Source organism: Capra hircus, chromosome 1, assembly GCF_001704415.2.
Source record: "Capra hircus breed San Clemente chromosome 1, ASM170441v1, whole genome shotgun sequence".
NCBI lineage: Eukaryota > Metazoa > Chordata > Mammalia > Artiodactyla > Bovidae > Capra > Capra hircus.
This window is the reverse complement of record NC_030808.1, coordinates 85,406,197-85,425,553: the sequence shown is the minus strand read 5'-3', so window position 1 is coordinate 85,425,553 and position 19,357 is coordinate 85,406,197. Positions and strand designations below refer to the sequence as shown.

At 38.3% G+C, this 19,357-nt stretch overlaps 1 pseudogene; it reads right to left on the bottom strand.

Annotated features, from left to right (window-relative positions):
* Nucleotides 1-11,880, bottom strand: part of LOC108636353 — a 112,950-nt pseudogene extending 101,070 nt beyond the window's left edge.

The window sequence follows — 19,357 nt, the reverse complement described above, 5'->3', positions numbered from 1 at the left end:
TCCTGGGTGACCTACATAAGGCAGTGCAAGAGCAATCCTCTATGTGAAAGGCAACAAATCAGTAGAATGGCAAATAGATATACGTACTGAATTTCCACACTTTTAGAAAAGCATGTTTGAAGAAGTCAACAGGGTGGGGAAAAGCAAGATATTGTTAGTGGGTCGCAAAGAGCCTGAAGTCTTTTTTTTTTTTTTTTTTTACATCATGAAATTAAATAATTTTAGCAACTGCTGATTAGAGTTGTGGTGATTTGAGTGAAAAGCGTGAGGTTGGCTTATCAGAGAAACAACAAAATAAAAGGCTTTGGTGTTTAAAGTTATCAATTCCTTGAATTATTCAGCATTTTGTCCTTATAAATAGCAATTATTTGCCTTTTTAGCACTGAAAAATTATCTTTCATATTCAAATATTTAAATATACAGAGCCATCATTGGGGCAAAAAAAAAAAAATCCTAATGTCAGAACAGATTTTTTATACAAGAAATAATTTGAAAGTGGTGGATTAGTTTCCACCTTTTGAAACACAGTGCTTTCTATAATCTTCAAACATTATTTAGGATAATGGAAGCCATCATCCTGGTTCTCAAATGTTAGCACTTCCATTAGAATTTGCAGCTACCTCTTATTTTTTATATTAAAATACAAGGCTTAAAAGGTATTATCTTACTAAAGGGGGGCAATTGTAGAGATGATTTGATTGAATAAAGGAAAAAGCTGTACAGGCCTTTTAAGATCAAGGATGTATTGATGGAAAGCTATCATTAGAGACAATTAATGTTCTCCAAGGGAAGAAATTGATTATGGACAAAGATGGACCCTAAGGAGCAGATATGTCTTAATGCTCTAAGGCCTTAAGGATTATGCATTTCATTCACAGCATCTGTATTTTAACCCTTTGAAGTGACTAAATACTAGCTTATTCTTGCAGAATGGCATGAATTAAATTTTTTAAAAAAGATTGTGTCTTGTAAAAGATGTGATTGACATTTGATTCCTTAAATAATAATAAAATAAATTTATAGCATCATTTCTCTATATTGCCCTTCAGAGTAGATCTAGACATAAATACATATAATAGAAGAAATGAAATTAGATAGTGATGGCCATTCTTCAACATTATGGAAGTATGGTAATGCCCAATAATTGCACTAAAGATGTGCTTTCATATGGAACCCCTGAACTTCAGCTGCATTTATGTTTCCAAATAATATATCCTTTAACTTTGCTTGTCCTTTCTATAGATCTTATACAAAGCATTCATCATGTTTTTAGCTAGTCCCTCACAGCCGTGGATCACAATTGGGTACTTAATAAGGTGGCAACCCCACTGGGAACATTTCATATAATTATTCTTAGCAGAAAGAAGATTGTTATGGCTTTTTTTCCCCTTTTTGAGTTTGGCAACATTCCAAGTGATTCAGTTTGGACTCCTAAAAACCAGTTTTATACTATTGGTGAATTATACTTCATGAGTACTCTGTATCCTTACTTCCCAGTAGAATGCTGTGTTGCAGGCCAGCAGAGTCAGTTTAATTGTACAGCTGGTCTCCTTGAATCTGTGACCACACCAGAACAAGTGATTGATAAAAGCTGCTTTTTGGCCACAAATTTCAGAAGGTGTCGATCTGAGCATGGAACTGTTTTTAGAAATCAATTTCTCTCAAGACTTCAGGGCTCTCTCTGATTTTTTCATAATTTACGTAATTTCCATTGGCCACATTGGACTGGTGAGAAATGGCTTTTAGAAGTCCCTTGTGTGGTTTATGAAAAAAGTGAGAATAACTAATAGGAACTCCAAACCAACTAAATATCTATGTATTATTCTGCTGTGCTTAGTTGCTCAGTTGTGTTCGACTCTTTGTGACCTGATAGACAATAGCCTGCCAGGCTCCTCTGTCCATGGGGATTCTCCAGGCAAGAATACTTGAGTGGGTTGCCATGCCCTCCTCCAGAGGATCTTTCCCACCCAGGAATCAAACCCAGGTCTCCCACATTGCAGGTAGATTCTTTACTGTCTGAGTCACAGTACAGTATGGTTATAGCTAAATATTAGGAGAAGCTCACTCATAGTAGTAAATAGCTTATCCAGAGAGCTCTATGATTTTAAGTATCAGTTAAGGGAAGGGAGGGCTTCCCTGGTGGCTCAGACAGTAACGAGTTTGCCTGTAATGCAGAAGACCTGGTTTTGATCCCTAGGTTGGGAAGATCCCCTGGAGAAGGAAATGGCAAACCACTCCAGTATTCTTGTCTGGAGAATCCCATGGACAGGGGCTCCTGGTAGGCTACAGTCCATGGGGTTGCACTGAGTCAGACATGATTGAACAACTAACACCTTCATTTCACAAGGGAAGGGAGGTTAGGTCCTGGGTCCTAACTTTAGGCTTACTGAGTTTAGGAATAACCTATTTAGTTAGCTCATATCATTAAAACTGTTTAAATTCTAATATTTAAAAGTATATCTTGATGCTCTTGGACCTTAAAGATGATGCATTTCATTCATCACTAAGTGAAATTTGTCAAAAAATTCAAACAATTTGAAACAAATTAAAGAATAGTGGGTGAATATACATGATACATTCTGTTGTGGTGCAACTGGATTACAGGTTTAAGTCTCCCAGCTGCTGTTACCAACTAATGTCCCTGAGCACTCAATACTTACTTACTCAAGCACATACATTTGGTGACTATGTAAGTGACTGTAAGTGGCTTTTTTGGATAAGACAAGCACATGTGAGAAGATAGTCTCCTATATGGTTTCTCTTAACAACAACAAATAGAGCACAGGACATTAATTACCCAAAGGTCTAAATTAAAGAAAGATTATGGCTTATTTTTCATATAATTCGGATAAAAAGAAGAAAATGTAATTTTTTCATAATTTACATAATTTCCATTGGCCACATTGGACTGGTGAGAAATGGCTTTTAGAAATCCCTTGTGTGGTTAATGAAAAAAGTGAGAATAACTAATAGGAACTCCAAACCAACTAAATATCTATGCAGTTTTGAATTTGAGTGCCTGGGGAGATTGTGGTACTACAGTAAAAATCAATGCGGGAAGCTGGGGTGAGTCATATTGCTTTCGAGTGTCTGGTCAAATTAAAGTAGAGATGCTCAGCATGAAATTGAAAAGTTTAGGAAACAGGTCAAAGTTTAGAATACTGGCTTGGAGAGATAATAAAGAATCAAAATGGTAAGAGGAAGAACAGGATAATGCTGTGAAAAAAAAAAGAAAAACAGAGAAGAAACTTTTAGGGAGAGAGTAGTTAGGTGCCATTAATGAACCAGAAAGTACCAATGAGAATGAGAACCTAGAAGAAGGCCATTGTGTTTGACCATTGATAGCTCATTAGTATGCTGAGAAGTCAGATGTTTGTTGTCTTTGTTCAGTCAATTAGTCGTGTCCATCTCTTCACGCCCCCATGGACTGCAGCAGGCCAGGCTCCTCTGTCCTCCACTCGCTCCCAGAGTTTGCTCAAATTCATGTCCATTGAGTTGGTGATGCCATATAACCATCTCACCCTCTGCTGCTGCCTTCACCTTTTGCCTTCAATCTTTCCCATCATCAAGGTCTTTTCCAATGAATCAGGTCTACTCATTAGATGGCCAAAGTATTGGAGCTTCAGCTTCAGCATCAGTCCTTCCAGTGAATATTCAGGGTTGATTTCCTTTAGGATTGCCTAGTTTGATCTCCTTGCTGACCAAGGGACTCTCATGAGTCTTCTCCAGCACCACAGTTTGAAATCAGATCGGCTTAGGTTTCAATGCTAGTTCCCCAACTATTAGGGGAAATTTTTGTATCCTTGGGGAAGTTACTTAATCTCTCTAAGCCTAACTAATTTATTGCTCACAGCAACCCTCCAAGTGATAAAGTTATTAGGACACAGCTGAGTTGCAAATAAGTGAGTAGCTTCCCCACAAGAACCACAGCTAGTAATGTCTGGATAGGGATGAGGGTCAGTAGCCAGAAATAAAGGAAGAATAAACAAATTGATTAAAGAGGCAGAGTCAAGATCCAAACTCATACCCATCTGAAGCTCAAATAATATCTGTTCACTCTGTCTTTTCCAACTACTATGAGATTTTGGAGAAGGGATAATTTACAAGGATAAAAAAATATTGGATATATTCACTTAACGTGGCTCAATTTAATGACCTATGACTTCTGTAGCCTGATATTAGAAGAACCTAGAGTATATTTTCTGGTCCAGCTGCATTGGCATCACCTGGAAACTTGTTAGAACTGCAGATTTTCTGCCCCACTCAGACCTGCTGACTCATAAACTCTGGAAGTGGGGCCTGGAAACCTGTGGTTTAACACACCCTGCAGCTGAGACTCTCATACATGCTAAAGTCCAAGAACCGCTGTCTTCACCTCACTTTGTTTACAGGTGTTTGTTTCTGTCGGTGACTACTGCCAAGCAGCCAGGTAGATCTGAGTGTGGCTCAAACTGCAGTTCCCAGCCTTGAGAATGTCTAAGGGTTATTGAAATGTAGGTGCTATTTTCAGAAATTTTTGTTTAATTGGTCTGATGTATGGACCTAGGCATTGAGAGTTCTAAAACTTCCCCAAGTGATTTTAATGCACACCTCAGGCTGGGAACATCTCATCTAGAACCATTGTTCTCAAACTTTAGTAGGAATCAGAACTTCACCCAGGGATCTGGTTAAAAGTCAGATGATTAGACACTCCTCCCTCTGAGTTTCTAATGCAGTTTGAGATGGGGTCAGAGTTTGTATTTCTAACAACTTTCTAGGTGATTTCTGCTGCTCTGGGAACCACACTATGGGAATTGCTAGTCTAGAAATCCCATGTTCAGCTTGGGACTTGTGATGAACTGAGCTGGTAATTTTGGTCATAGAGTTCCCATTCCTGCCCCCAAGTCAAGGGGAAAGTCCCAGCCAAAGTGTCCTAGTGATTGCTCCATGTCTGTGTCTCACTGACAGGGGAGACTTGGTTCATGTACCTGGATAGGGGCTTCTTAAACAGTGCACAGAGCACCAAGGGATCTTGCTAAAGCAGGTTCTGATTCAATGGGTCTGGGACAGGCCTGAGAATCTGTATTTGTGACAAGCTCCCTAGTGATGCTGAGGCTGCTGGTCCATGGACCATGGTGAATAGTAAGACACTAACAGTTTTTCTCAAATGTGCCTAATCATCCAAATCACCTGAAGCGCTTTTATTATGGATTTTTGGCTTCATCTCAGTCCTGTTGAATCACAATATCCAAGGGAAACAGCCTCAATACCATGTCAGTACCTTTGTTAAGCAATTCATTAACTTATTTAAAAAATACTTACTGAACATTTACTCTGTGCTAGGATCTATGCTACATGCAAACAAGACAAATGCGTAGTTCCTGACCTCACGTGGCTTACATTTTAACCAAAGAAACAATAAACAAATCTGTTTTTTAAAAGTAACTTACAATAGTGACAACTGCCTCAAAGCACGCAAAGCAGGGTCATATGTCCAAATTCATGGTGAAGAAGCATTGAATAGGATCTTCAAGAAAGACCTCTTAAGGAGGAGCCATCCTGGTCTCACTCAGTTTTTGTGAAGATCGTAAGAAGGAAGGTGCAGAGACTCTGAGGGTAGACTGAGCTTGGCTGACTGCCAGGAGTTTAGAAGGGGGTGGGGCAAAAGTAGAGCAATTGAGTTCCCCTAGGTGATTTTCATACTTCAGAGGGTAAAGAATCCACCTGCAATGATAGACACCTGGGGCTGATCCCCAGGTTGGGAAGATCCCCTGGAGGATGGCATGGCAACCCACTCCAGTATTCTTGCCTGGAGAATTCCCATGGACAGAGGGGCCTGCCAGGCTATAGTCCATGGAGTTGCAAAGAGCTGGACATGACTGAGCTATTAAGCAGGAGCTGCACATTTGGAAAACACATCTAAACTTTCTTACTAGCTGTCAGAATAGTGTAATGCTTGTTGATGAAACCATCATTAGTCACCCCATCACTAGTCCCTAGAGGAGGAATGTAGAAGCTGCCAGTCCTCTAATGGCCAATAAAAAGAAATTACCTCTAAAATGCATAGGATTAAAACTATAATTATTTCCTACTAATTATTTAACTATGCAGAGGTGATCATGTTCACCAAAAGTAATGAAAGGATCAGAGAATTGTATCCGACTTAGAGAATGTTTCTACAACTTTGAGGGTTGTATAGCATAAAAATACTTTTTGGAGGGTTTGTGTCATTTCCCAGAAACAGTATAATTGAAAGGAGCAAGAGAAATTCAGAGAGTCAAGAAAAATATTTGAAAACAAGGAAAGATTAGTGGGGTTTGGGGGAGGAAGTAAGCTTATGTGGTTTTAGCATTGTTACAAATTTGTCTTATGGATACTATTTATATAGATCGTAATTTTGATAACTTATTTTTTCCATACATGGTACATTCAAGAACTATGTAAATAGGTATGAGAGAAAAAAATAAAAAGTCTTTGGGCAGAGGCAGCTTTCACCTGTATTTTTTTTTCCTTCAAGCTGTGAGCACTCCTTAATTACAAGTTAAAAAAAAAATTTAAGATTGGTAACATATGTTGTTGTCAGCATGTATTTAGCACCTGCAGAAATGAACATGAAAAATGTGACAGCACATAGGTGGAACACCCACTGCGCTGACTGCAAACACTGTCAACAAATTTTACTTTGTTAATTTTTTCTTATTAAAAAGAAAAAACCTAAGAAAAGAATTTAATAGTGCAGGTGTTCAGAACATCACACAAGATGATATAACGAAGGGGGAGGTTATAAACCTTTAGCGTGAAAGCCAGGGTCTGGAGTTGTAGATCTTTAAGCTTTGTTTCTCACACACTTCCTTCTTGTTCCTTAAAAAAAAAAATTCTCTCTACTTCTTGGTCTTGGCAGTCTCAGTTGTGGTGGAAGGCATGTCTCCTTGAAGTAAGCGTGAGAAGCAGTCAGGACAGATCAGCTGACATATAGGACAAGACACCTTAAACAGTCTTTTCTAGAGCATGGGAATTGAAGGATTGTGTTTGCACTCGATTTTCTATTAATAAAGTTGTAATAACTGTAGATAAGAGGTCCCATATCAGCTACTTCCACAGCAGAGGTTTTTTGAGTATAGGTTCTGTCTTCTGAACTCTGTCGTCCCTCTTACTTAGAGCAGAGACCATTGCATTTAGTGATGGCATTCATTACAATGCACTGCTAGGCAAGGAGTAAGACCTTCCTGAACAATGCTACTACCTTCTGATCTTACTGGTTCCTTCACTATTGAAGGAGACCCTTGCGAGTTACTTTCTGTGATCTCCCTTCATTGATGATTTCATTTCCAAATTCTGTAAACTGGTTTACTCAACAGGAATGGGTAATGCTTTTCCTTTGAAGAGTCATTTCCTCCCCCACAATGAATTTGCCCAGACTGAAAATAAATTGCTGATAGGTGTGTTCATTTTTATTTTGAAAATTTTGAACTTCTCAAGTTTTCAGAGTACCCACAGGATATTTCCCATTCTTTCGTCCCCTCATTCAACACTTCAGTGTTGGCCTATGATCAGTCCTTTTTTCTGGTAGTTCATCAAAAGACATTTCATAAACCCAAAGTATTTCAGAGGCACAAAATAGAAGGATTTAGGTTAAGTTTGTTCGACCAATTCCCAGGCTCAGCAAAGGCTCTTGACTCTGGCTGCGTGTGTGGGAAATATTTGCACTTCTCACAGCTGAGAGAAGACCCTGGAAATGATACGTTTTTTACACCTCTTAGATGAGACTTGGGAGCTAGAAAGCATTTCACTCCCATCCCTCTGGGATGAAGAATCTGTTTGCAGTAATCACTGGCAGTGTTGACAGAGTGTTCAAAACCATCTGCTCAAGGGCAAGTGTTAACTCTATCAAATCCTAATATTTTAAGCACACTGATCCCCAGGCCCAGGAGACCTCCTGACAGAGCTCTCCTTGGGCAATGTGTCAGCCTGCCATCAATTATTACTGCAGTGTAGAAAGGCCTGCTACACCCGCCAAAACTCAGTGAGGAAGGCAGCAGCCGAGCCCCCTTCATTCAAGTCTTGTTATTAGGAATCTGAGGCTTTCTGGGTCTTTTATAGAAGAGCTTCTCTGTAATATATGCATACTTTTAGCCTTTAACTTGTTTGTAAACAGTCTTTTGTGTTTTTTTAGGCCCCATGCGTACCATCTTCAGTATGGATTTTATATAAATTCATGCAGACTCTCTGTACAAACATAATTCTCCTCAAATAAGCACACAGACAGGTTTAAATTAAAATCCTCTACCAGAATTACTTAATGAAACATAAAATCCAGCTGGTAGGCTTTTGCTGTATCACCTCACAGCCCTTATTAGCAGCCATCAAGTTGTTTAAACTGGTCAGAATATTTACTTATTTATTTACTGTCTATATAGTTTGCCAGTACAGCTGCACGTCAGAAAAAGTATGTTTTAGAATTCAAAGTATAAAGAACAATTTTTTAAAAAAGCATGTAGCAGTAAAAACATTACAAAGTCCAATGAGCTGAAAACATCGCCTTATCAAAAGGAAGCCAGTTCAAAATTTCAGGGACATATCTGAGCCATTTTCCCCCAGTAAGGACCCCACTGGAAAGCAAATGCACTGGCCTGAATCATCTGGGAGAACATCTTCCTTGTCAGAGACATTTCAGTAAAGCTGATATTATTTGCCATAATAGCTCAGAAGCATTAAGGGAAATGCTAAGAATAAACTCAACACGGAGAGAAAGTTCTCAGTCACAAAACTTCAAAAGCTCAAATATGACATTTTTATTTTTAAATTTTATGTATTTTGAGAATTTCATCCCATGCCACTTACCAGGTCAGTCCATTGTAGATACTCAATAAATAATATGTGTTGAATAAATAGACATAGGTTTTGCTGTACTAGAGCACTAATATTATCTGAATTTATGTTCCAGATATAAAGGAGAGTAATTGGGAGAATTCTGTGGTTATGATCACCACCACCAATGCCACCCGTATAGCTAACATGTGGTGTGTGCTATTACATGCCAAGTACTTTAAGCACATTATCTCATTACCTAACTAGATCAACAGTATTAAGTAGGACCTATTATTATTATTAGCCACATTTCTTTCTGAGGTTTAGAGAGCTAAGTGGATTGGCCAAGATCAGGCAACTAGTAAGTAGTAGAGTCTAAATTAGAACCTGGGCAGAGAGTTCCAAAGCTTATCTTTTCAACATAACACTGAACTGTCTCTAAAAGAAAAGAACTTAATGTGTATGAAATTCTTAGAGGCCAAAGAGCATAGATAGGACTTCATATTTTCCCGTAGACTCCCTTTGAATGCCATCCACTCATTATTGGTCTGGCACTATTGAAGGCCAGAGGGTATGTGGAGATTGGCCTCAGAGCATAGGACAGAAGTTCTTTACTTTTTTAGTTGCGTATCCTATTGAAAGTCTGAAGGAAGTTATGAAATATCATTCCCAGAAAAATGTGCAAACAAATAATTTTGCATGCATTTGCCAGTGTTTTCTTCTTGAGGGGTGGTATATGAGATGTGGTGTAGCTTTTGACTGTGAACTTGTAGGAGAGGCTGCCATGTAATTAAATAGAGTAAAACTTGGTAGACATTAACACAAATTCTAGAATAGTGCAAAGAGTAGGTTTGGTAACTGACTTGGAGAAGTCAGGGAAATGAATCTTATTAGAGTTCTATGCATTAAACAACTAGACTAAGACCTATCTGTAGGGTCTCACCTAGTACCTAAGAGTTCTATATTTTAGTTGCTTCATCTAAAGATAGCCTTCAAGATTTCTCATTTGACAGCTTCTGGAGGTGATATACGTCCGTATTTCTATTCTTTTGTATTTATTTCTGCCATCCAGAGAACACTGTGTGTTGCTCTCAGAATTCAGTATTTTGCTGTAGCTCTCATTTAGCTTAACTATAAAAGTAAAGAACTTCTGTTCTGTGCTCTGAGGCCAATCTCCACATAGCCTCTGGCCTTTGCCTTTCAGTGTGTGTGTATGTGAGAGAGAGAGACAGACAGACAGACACTTGGTGAATATATAAATTAAAAAATTACAAATTTACTCATAGTTAGTCCTGGCAAATAGAAGCTTTTAGATCATCTGGGCCTCTTGGATCAGTTGCTTAAGGTTGTGAGCTTCAGTTTCCTCAGCTAAACAAGAATACTTAGTTTTCAGGGTTATTATAAACATTAAGATAATATGAAAAAAAGAATCAGTACTTTATCTGACACATTTTAAATGTTCAGTGAATATTAATTCCCTTCTCTTTTCTCCTCTTCTCATCTTGGGTTCTTCGTTTGCTATTTGTAAAAGCAAACAATGTTAGTAACCTTGGTTCACAGGGAAGGAAAGGTAACATAATGGCATATACATATAACACTCTATGGAGAAAGGTTCCTTGAAAATTACCTTTTGCTTATGTTTGATTATTGTGCCTTTTGTGATTGCTTGAGATAAGGCTACAAAAAATCCTATAATTAAAATAATACATGGGAATGATAGTTGCTGTTTAAAGATTTTTTTAGAGAGGTGATTTTTCCTTTTGCCTGCATCTTGAGGGCTAACCTTTGGAGTTCTTCTGAAACATGCAGAGCTCTGCACTGATGCTCTCCCCCTCAGTATGCTACCATTTATTCTTTCAAACACCTGTGTTGGGGTGGAATGCAGCACTGTCCCAGGTGCTGAAGGGACTGTCAGAAATTAGAAGAGCCATAGATTCAAGACTAGGTGATTACGAGCAATAATTTTTATATGTATATGTGTGTACAGGTAACAGATGTTCTCAAGGGTGTCCTGTACCTCTGACAATGGAATTTGGGAATGATATACAAAAGCACTCTCTAAAATTCCAACTTTAAAAATTAAAGTAGATAATAAGCATAAAGCACCTGTTGTTGTTGTTCAGTTGCCCCATCATGTCCGACTCTTTGTGACCCCATGGACTGCAGCACGCCAAGCCTCCCTGTCCCTGTTAATTCACAGTAAATAAAGTCCTGTATAAATGTAAATGATTATTTTTACCTCAATTTCTATGATAATCCCCAGGAATAAAATGAAATCTTTATAAAGTGAGTGTTTTTTTACTTATTTACATTACTAGTAAAGAAGTTTAATCTGTTCTATAAACAGTGACTTCCAAAAGTACAGACAGAACATTCAACTTCTCACAGATGGCTGTTTTTGGGGTTTTTTGGGGTTTTTTGTTTTGTTTTGTTTGACAGATCTTCTGAAGAATGTTAATTTGTTATTTACTCTCATTTACAAGATGTGTTCTAGTCTCTCTACTGCCCAGGAATTATATTCTTTCAAGAATCTTGACTCTTGGTCATTTGGATTTTCCTGAGTGATAGGAAGCAGGAGGTAGCATTCCCCTGTGGAAGGTGAGAAGGGGAGAGTGAGTCCCTGCTACCACTTAGAGAGAATAACAGTAGTGGGCATCCCCTTTTTTTTCATAGCTAAGGCCTAATATAGATGAATGCCTTTACCCTTTGGGAAATGAGCATGCAATAGAAGAATTGCCAGCATGGATATGTGTCTTGGGTGAGCCTTGATCACAGAGGCCATGAAGGTTTAAAGGGGCAGAGGGAAGGCTGAAGTGTGTATTAATTTTTTCTGTAGGCTGAAATGGAAAGGGGGAAATTACCTAAGTCCCCCTTGGAAGTAAGTGTCTTCCTAACGCTCTGTGGGTATTTAGGGAGTATCACAAGCTGTGAGCGTCTCTGAGTGCGTCTTGTCTCTCGCTTTTGCTTCGCTGAGCCCTTCCCTCTGCGGATCCATTCTTCTAACTGCTTCTGTAAACTCTCCCCTGTGGCATCTAATTCCCCATGGCTGCCCAAATGTGATTCCCCCGAGCCTCCTTTCCTCTCCAGCTGCATCTGTTCACCTCCCCTGCTGATCGATCCACTTCTTTAGCTCAGGGACAGTGAGAGGAAATGATTCCAGCAGCTAAACAGCTTTTATGCAGAGAGAATATTTAAATATTCTCAGTTCTCATGGTTCCCTTCACCTCATGCTATGATCAGAGGTTAATGGAGACATTTGGGGCTTCTCTCCGATGGTATAGACAGGAAAACTTTCTGAAATGAAGGCTAAGGTCTTGTCAACACCTTCCCTCAATTTCCTTCCAAATGCATTTGTTTATTTAAGAGAGTAACAGTACCTTTCCTTGTCAAAGTCCTTTTTAGAGAGTAGACCATACTCCATACCCTGACTCGGTACGATGCCAGCCAAATCAGAAGCTGTTATTAATATTTATTGTTTCTGGTGGTTGGAATTTAAAAAGTGAATTTTGAATTCTAAATGTTTATATCACTAAAATTTATCTTTTGCTATATAAAGTGTATTTTTATGGTGATACTTAGATTTTTTTTCCCTTTTTTTGAAATAAGTTTATTTTTGCAAATTTGAGCTGTGAGACATTGTACAAAGTAACCTTCCAGGCAGGCTTGTCCTAGGTATTAAATATACTGATAACCTAGCACAATGCCTGACCAATAAAGCCCAATAAATTAATTTATAAATATGTATTAGGAGCTTTGTGCTTCCCTGGTGGCTCAGATGATAAAGAATCTGCCTGCAATGCAGGAGACCTGAGTTTGATCCCTAGGTCAGGAAGATCCCCTGGAGAAGGGAATGGCAACCCACTCCAGTATTCTTGCCTGGAGAATCCTATGGACAGAGGAGCCTGGCAGGCTATAGTCCATGGGTTTGCAAAGAGTGGGACATGACTGAGTGACTAAGCATACATATATATATGTGTGTGATATATATCCTTTATACACTTGTCCAATATATGTTTATCTTTTCATTAATTTTTGGGCTGCTCTCTGTCTTCATTGCTGCTTTCTCTAGTTGCAGTCAGTCGGGGGCTACTCTCTAGTTGCTACATGTGGGTTTCTCATTGTGGTGGCTTCTCTTGGTGTGACGCATAGGCTCTAGGGTATGTGGGCTCGGTAGTTGTGGCTTAGTTGCCCCGCGACATGTGGGATCTTCCAGGGATCAAACCTGCCTTGGCAGGCAGAGTCTTAAGCCACTGGACCACCAGGGAAGTCCTGTACATGTTTATCTTTTAACTGATTGTATAGTGCCTCCTTATGTTATAGTATCAGTTTTCTTTTTTATTTCCTTACTCTTGACAATTTATTTTATTTCCAGTTTTCATCTCCCTCTCTCTCCTTTCCTTGTTTTCTTCCTTCCATTCTCCTTTGTCATTAAAAATTTTCCCTCTATAGCTTTTCTTTCTACAAGCCTGCTTCCTTTATTGTTTTACTTTGTTTTCTTACTCCAAGAGATATTGAGAAGAACACCCCCTATATGTCTCTTTTTGGAGTCTTCACTGTTTTATAATATCCCCGAATAAAATTCCTAGATCAAGAATCTGAACAATGCTTGTCTAGACTGGAGTTGAGCCACATTCTCACAGTAATGTACACTCTTACATATGCCAGATTCTTCACAGTCCTGCCAGCAATGGGTTTTCTTATTTTTCATTTATTTTTGTGTATTTGATGTTTCTAATGGGACTTTCAAAAAATTTTTTGTTCTATTAGCAGTTATAATCTTTCCATTTGAAATTTTCTTATCTGTAAACTATCTTCTTATACTTCTTATCCTGTGAAATCTGGGTAATGATATAATATAATCCTTTCAAAGTATCACATATTTTTAGTAGTGACCCAGCTAGAAATATTGAGTGACTATTTTGTGCTAAGTGTTGTTCAAGGAACAATAGGGAACTGGAGATATAATGGTAGAGACATGGTCTCTGACTTTCAAGAGGTTTGAGAAATTTATCTAGTAAAAGGTGACAAGTATATAAACAAAGTGCATCATAGTGTAACAAATATTTTGTGATGGAAATGTCTAGGGTTCAGTAGCATCACATAGGAAACGGGATGATTAATCAAACCAGGGAATAAAGAAAGTTTTTATCATCGAGGATCATAGAAGAAACCTTCACCAGTTACATGTGTCGTTTCTTTTCCTTCCGATTCTGTTGGATCTGTGCTTTTGATTGTTTAACAAAGCAACTCCTTTGCTTCCATTTGCCTGGTAATACCACAGCATTCATGACTCTTGGTAATATGTGTATGCAATACAGCATCAGGTGCATTTAATATGATGGACACTTTAGGGTTTAAGGTGAAAATAGAATGCAATTAATGCTGAAAGAGACATATTCCCCCTTGCATTGTTTATTATTTGAAGGCCCAAGTAGTGATCTTACACACTAGTGCTATTTGGGGTTGATCCTCTCATGCCTACACACCATGGGACTCTAATATATTCCTACCAGGAAGTGCATGGGAGAGTGTCTTAGGGAATAGTGACCTCTGAAATGTTTCCCTCCAAACTTCCTACTCCTGAGGACTCAAACAACTGCAGAAACTTTGACCTTTCTGGTATATCTTACAGAAAATCTTCAGAAAGATCTTCCACTCTTTCTAAATGATAGTGGTACAAAAAGGTCCTGGATTCTAGGGAACAGAGTTTATCTAGTTTTGTCTTCTGCTAGCTTTGACAGATCATTTTTTGGGTGGACTAATCATAACTACGCAAGAACTACTTCCATGCTTGGTCGACTGGTTGGGTTTATCAATTTTTAAGAACAGCCACATGAAAATGTCCACTTTTTTGCTTTTGGAGACCCAGCCTCACTTTCCAGACTTTTATTTCTCTTCCTCCTGTACTACTTGCTTTTCTCAAATGTGATTATGTTAGTCCGTGAGCTGCTTGAGGGCAGGAGTTCTGTTCAGTCCTCTTTGTATCCCATACACATAGCATACACATCCCATACACGGTGCTAGCTCATGGTGGGCCCTCAATAGTGCTTACCATATGAATGAAGCATGCTCATCTTGTCTTTGCAGTTACCCAAAATGTTGCTCTTCTTTTTCTTCAGTTCAGTTCATTCGCTCTGTCGTGTCTGACTCTTTGTGACCCCATGGACTGCAGCACACCAGGCTTTGCTATCCATCACCATCTCCCAGAGCTTTCTCAAACTCATGCCCATTGAGTTGATGATGCCGTCCAACCATCTGATCCTCTGTCATCCCCTTCTCCTCCTGCCTTCAATCTTTCCCAGCATCAGGGTCTTTTCCAATGAGTTGGCTCTTCTCATCAGGTGGCCAAAGTATTGGAGCTTCAGTTTCAGTATCAGTCCTTCCAACGAATATTCAGGGTTGATTTCCTTTAGGACTGACTGGTTTGATCTCCTTGCAGTCCAAGGGACTCTGGAGCATCTTCTGAAACACCACAGTTCAAGAGCATCAGTTCTTCAACACTCAGCCTTCTTTATGGTCCAACTCTCACATTAATACATGACTACTGGTAAACTTATTTTTCTTAGTGTCCAGTAATAATATTACGTCTTTATGTGCCCAGATTTCCAACTCATGACCAGATTCCATGTGAGAGAATGGCTTTGACTCCAGGAGTTTGTATATCCACTAGAGGGCACTGTTTTGTCAGAGGCTTTCTTTGATACCAAGATACCTTAACTTCATCCCATCCCAGCTTCAAGTTCTTTTTATATTTGTTTATAAATGACACTGAACTTCCTATCACAACTACACTTGTAAAAATAGAATCACTATAGTATATCATGACCAAAGATAGTTGTAATAAGTTAGATATAAGCTAATATTACTAATTGATATGGCAAATATATATTTAACAACAGAAGGACATATACTGAATAAGAATGCTCATATACATTAAGGACATTTTTCTGTTCTTGCCCATTATTTTTTAGGTTTTCTTCTAACCAAAACTAGAAGGGCAAGTGAAGTTTTCATTGTCTCCAATTTCATTTTTGCATGTCCCAAATATAAGCATTATGCTAAGACTAGAGAAATTCCAAACTAAATACTTTACATCTGAATTCCAATAGTAACTCCCAAGGAAATTTGTTTTAAATAGCATGGCAATATCAAGTCTGCTGCTACTTTTTAAGCTATAAAATCTACATTTTCTGAAGGTTTTTTTTTTTTTTTTTTTCCTTTCCATCGGTTCTAATCCCACAGAACTATCTTTAGGCAGAATCAAATGAGTTTCCTGGTCTTTAATGTCAAACAGTTCAAGTTTGCAAATATTGTCAGCTTACACGTGCATCAACACGGGATACATGAGAAGACAAAGCTGCTTGCACTGTCATCGAGCTTCCAAACACATCATTAACCCAGTGGTGACTCGTGAGGCCCCACTGGAGCTGTCTAAGGAAGCTGCAAAAGAAGGAGAAGCCAATAGGGAAGGTATCTATCCCAAGTGTAAAATCTTAACTGGGAATCATGTCATAGAATTGAAGGAGCTAGTGGGGCCCAGTACCCTATCAAATATAAAGGGATAGACCTGTAAATAAGAACTCTTAGTCTTCTCACAAGAATTTGTGATGATCTGTTAGTAAACTCTATTTAAATTATGCTTAAAGGCTTAAGTGTTAGTTGCTCAATCCTATTCAACTCTTTGCCACACCCACAAGGCTCCTCTGTCCCTGGAATTCTCCAGGCAAGAACACTAGAATGATAGTTATTTCCTTCTGCATGGGATCTTCCCAACCCAAGGATTGAACCCAGGACTCCTGCTTTTCCGGCAGATTCTCTACCATCTGAACCACCAGTGAAGCCCTGAAGACTTGAAAAAAAGGGGGCCTTTTTTTGTGTGCCAGGCCACAAAGCCATTTGTGACGTGTTTAATTAAACTTACTCTGATTAAAAATGTAGGCTTAAAGATTTGTTGATTTTGTGACAAACCATAGATGTTAATGGTCTTGGCTGGTTTTATTTTGTATTCTCCAGACAACAGGATCATATATGCATAACTGTGGTTGGGGGAACAGGAGAGAAAATACAAGTTTTGAAAAGAAACATGTATTTAAGTTAGCCAGATGTTATAAAACCATATATATAGGAACCATATATATTTTTCCTGAGAGAAAAATTTGGATGACATAGAAAAGGAAAAAAATGAAGTTCCTCTCTCTCAGAATTTGCATCTAAAAGAAATGGATGATAGGGTTTTTTTTTCTTTCACAAACTTTGAAATCTAGCTTCCTACTCAGTAATCCTAACATATAGATGTTTGTAAATGATACCATTTCCCTTAAATATTATGCTTCTTTTCTGGAAGGCTTTATAACTTCTAATAAGAGGAGAAACCATTTCTCTCTACCTATTTGATGTAGCAGATTATTTATGGAGCCAACATGTTGACACACTATAAACTGTAAAAAATGAGACCTAATAAGGTTAATTGTCATCTGAACCTTCCTCTGTAGGCTGCAATCTGTAGGCTTTGATTGTTTCTCTGGGGGAAACTCTGCCCAGATGGTGAAATCTTCAAGGCCCTGACCCACAAGAGGCCTGCAGAGATGGAGAACAAGGTGCTTCTCCACAGACTAATTAATTTACTAGTATAGCACCTGTTCCAGAATAGATAGGGCTGGAAGGGAAAGCAGTCCCTGGGCACAGTGGCAAGCTCGCGGGTAAATGGATTTCAGCTGATTATATTAAGCTGATGCTTTGATCATCTAAAGGCGTTAAAATGGAAATATGTTTTTTTCTGGCTGTTGGCCTCTGTGAGTGTGGCTTATATTATTATTATTATTATTATAAATGTTGGGAATAGAAAAGGCTGTTTTAGATTTCAGCACGTTCCATTTGGAAGGTGCGCCATATATTTGTCTACTTCTTTTTACAGTTTTAGAAATGTGTGTTGTCATAAAGCTGTACCTTTTAAACAATTCTGCTTTCTTGTTTCCATTTTATTCCAGCCAAATTACTAGCTGGAAATCAAACACCAGCACAGATTCCTTTTAGCTAGAACATTTTATTATGTACTCACACCTTTAATTCAATGTGTGTAATTAGGCTTTAATCAGCTGAACACTATTTGTGAAAAAATATCAGACACTTCTTTAAAGAAAATTCTGGTAAAGTCATGCTATTAAGCTTTGGTGACTAGTTACTGGCATGAATAAATCCTTGAGTAAACAAGGCTTGGTAGTAAATGGATTTACAATGTGAGTCTTTCTGCACTCAATTTCACTTTATTGCCTCTTTGATTCCCAAAAGGATTAGAGGTAATTTTTTCAGTCCTTTAGATGCCATGAAACTGTTTCCCTTTCCAAATTAACACTGTGATCTTCCATGTAATGTGTTTGGCAAACACTAGGAATTTATAAGACCATTAGTCTGATGTTGCATAGTAATAGAGATACAAACATGATGTTTTAGATGTCATGGACTTATAGTGGCCAGCTTTCACCAAGGTTTTGAAAGTTTAGTTTTTTGAAAATAGAAAAATGATTATTGGTCATATGGAAGACATCTTAAAGAATGCTCGTGATAATGACTTGAACTATTTCTATTACCATTCTGTGTTAAATTCTCACATTGCAATGGGGAAGTGACAGCAACTAAACTTGTCTTCTTTTAGGAAGATATCACACATAAATTAGTATCTAATCCTCGGGCTTATTTCCAGAGAGTCCTATCTGATTGTGTCCTCATTATCCTTGGAACTTTCTGTTTGGTGGAAGAAATTGAAAATTTTATAGCTGCTTTGCTTTGGTTTTCTCTTCCAAAACTCCAAAAGCATCTTTTAAATGTTTGTCTTAGTGGGTTTATTTTTAATATACATTCTTTTTAAAAAATAAGTACAGCGATCTATATAGTGAAAATAGCTCACTGTTCACTCCTCACCCTGGTCCCTCTGTTTAGCTCCCCTCATTGACCAGTTCTCTGTGTGGACCTCCAGAGGTATTTTAACCACATTTGGTATAAACTAAAGGATGTTTGGGTTGCTTCCAGGAATTGACTTCTAGAATTGCTACTGTAATATCCCTGAGCATGTATCTCTGGGCCAGATGCACCTATAGTATATATTTCTAGAAGTTTTTGGATAAATATTAAGTGGTGCTCCAAATATGTTGTATGAATGTAACTTCTTGCCCCTAACCAGGTTTACTTGCCCCCTTTCAATCTGAAAGTTTGTACTGTATCTTATATTAATTTGCATTTCTTTATTTATGACTGAGGTTGAATGTCTTTTCAAACGATTAAAGATAAAAATCACTTCATTTTCTTTTGATGTGAACAGCCTGTTCATGTCCTTTGCTAGTCTCCCTATTGGGCCATCAGTGTTATTCTTGTGGGGTTGAAGAGCTCTTTATGGAATAAGGAAATCAGTGTCTGTCTGCCAATGTGCAGCGTTTGTCACTTCAGTGGCATTTCCCCTCATATCTGTTGTCTCTAATTTGCTGTGCCTTCTCTTCCTCTTCTTTTATCATTGGCAGTCTGGATTTAGGGTTGCTTAGTAACTTCTGGAAACTGGAAATGATAATGTCATGGGAAA